The sequence below is a fragment of the Gekko japonicus genome, unplaced genomic scaffold, assembly GCF_001447785.1.
Source record: "Gekko japonicus isolate JY-2015 unplaced genomic scaffold, Gekko_japonicus_V1.1 scaffold3717, whole genome shotgun sequence".
In the NCBI taxonomy this organism is placed as follows: domain Eukaryota; kingdom Metazoa; phylum Chordata; class Lepidosauria; order Squamata; family Gekkonidae; genus Gekko; species Gekko japonicus.
In genome coordinates this window covers 45,363-47,442 of record NW_015172129.1, presented here as the reverse complement: position 1 = coordinate 47,442, position 2,080 = coordinate 45,363, and the positions used below count along the sequence as shown (strand labels likewise).

The 2,080-nt window shown below is 51.7% G+C and overlaps 1 protein-coding gene across 1 annotated transcript in view; it reads right to left on the bottom strand.

The window, feature by feature from the left end:
• TBRG4 (transforming growth factor beta regulator 4) overlaps positions 1–2,080 on the bottom strand; it is a 48,160-nt gene that overhangs the window by 13,576 nt on the left and 32,504 nt on the right. The gene's annotated exons all lie outside the window — the stretch shown is intronic.

Here is a 2,080-nt window from a genome sequence, read left to right as displayed (position 1 = left end):
ACAATCTCCTTTTCGCTTCCCCTCCCCACAAGAGACACCCTGGGAGGTAGGTGGGGCTGAGAGAACTCTGACAGAAACTGCTCTTTTTCAAGAACAGCTCTTATCAGAACTATGGCTTGCCCAAGGTCATCCAGCAGCTGCAAGCAGAGGAGTGGGGGAATCAAACCCAGCTCTACCAGATTAGAGTCCACGCATTACCCACCATCCAGTCCAGCCTCCTTTCTCACACAGGGGCTAGCCAGTTCCTCTGGAGGACCAACCAACAGGGCACGGAGACCGAGGTCTTCCCCTCAGAAGAACCCTGCTGGGTCAGACCAGGGAGGGTCCATCCAGTCCAGCCTCCCGTCTCACACAGGGGCCAGCCAGTCCCTCTGGAGGACCAGCAACAGGGCAGAGAGGCCGAGGCCTTCCCCTGAGAAGAACACCAGAAGAGCCCTGCTGGGTCAGACCAGGGAGGGTCCATCTAGTCCAGCCTCCTGTCTCATACAGTGGCCAACCAGTTCCTCTGGAGGGCCAAGAACAGGGCAGAGAGGATTAGACATGTACGTGGGTGTCCACTCATCTGTATCATCATCATTTAATTCTCCGTCACAAAACAAACTCGGGCATCAGTTCCATTATCAGCACAGTGATTACAAGATCCCATCCATCATGTTAAAGGAGGCCTCTAAATAAAAGTTTAGCTTTGGCAGTGCGGGTTTAAATGAAAGCCAATCACAGAAATTCTAACTTGATTTTTTAAAATTTTAGTTTGAATCATTACATTTATTGGTGGCTTTAAACACCACAGGGTTAATCACCGAAATAACATTAGCTACAACTTTGCAACGGCCAAACTTGCTCAGCCTTGCATTGGCAAAAAAAATCCCTTCATTGTTCTTGACTGTACGAAACAATAAATCTTAAGAACAGAACATTTTCCACAGAGGAGCAGAGAACAGTGGAAAATGTTTGGTTTTGCGTCTGCGGCTGGCAGGCAGGTGGAATGGCTCTGGCTCACTGCCACCGAAGAAGACAAAGTCCGCCTCACCCGAAGGACACTCTGGAGGATGGGGTCCAAAATAGCTTTAGAAAGGGGCGGAAAAGGGCCCATTGGGAGCTGGCCCACCGGGACTGTGTCCATGTCTGTAGCACATCTTTATCCCCAGGTCCCACAGCATGGCACTGAGGCCCATGATGAGAACTACCTCATCTTTGTGGCAGCCACCGGGCTGGTCCTCACCACTGAAGAGGCAAGCACCGAATTTGACAAGGCTGCCCCGGCTGGGTGAGAAAGGCCCCTTTAGGCTAGGCTACACGCAGGATCCTGGCCTAGTGGAGCAAGGAAAGCTCGCTCCTGCTGTGAACCAGGAGACCCAGCACGGTGGAAGTCCGGGACTCAGAACAGGAAGACCCGGGTTCGAATCCCTGCCCAGAGAGAAAGTTCACTGGGCGACCTTGGGCTAAGCACTCTCCTCCAGCGTAACCTAACTACTGACGGCCCATGCGGAGTAGTGGTTACAGTGCTGACCCAGGAACTGGGAGGCCCAGGTTCAAATCCCCACTCTGCCACTGAAGCCTGCTGGGTGACTGTGGGCCAGTCACACGCTTTTCGCCTAACCCGCCTCGTAGGGTAGTTGCCAGGATAAAATGGGAGGGGAGAGCAATGTAAAAGGTGGTGTATAAACGTGTATAAAGAATAAATACTTGTGACGTTGGAATGCTAAAGGGAGGGAGCGAAAAAGAGACCCCCCCACTCTACAGATTAACCTTTGGAAGGTTTTTTTGGGGGGAAAGGTGTCAAAGCTTGCTTTGCTATGCTCTCCTGGGTTGCCATAGTTATGGGAGGGGGGAGGAAATTCCTGCGGGGAGGGGAGAGGATGAGTGACAGAATGAGACCTTTGCTTTAGAAGTCGTAAGTTGGCATTGCGGCAAAATTTGGACTTTTTTGGCAAAAAATTCATATAATATTTCTAGACATTCTAAAAATTGGTATATCACAAGGGGCGGGACCCGCGATACTCGCGGGAGGGGGGGAGGGAGCTGCACACTTATCAGGCAGAGGAGGAAGCAGGAGGAGGAGGTAAGTTCCCCCCATCCC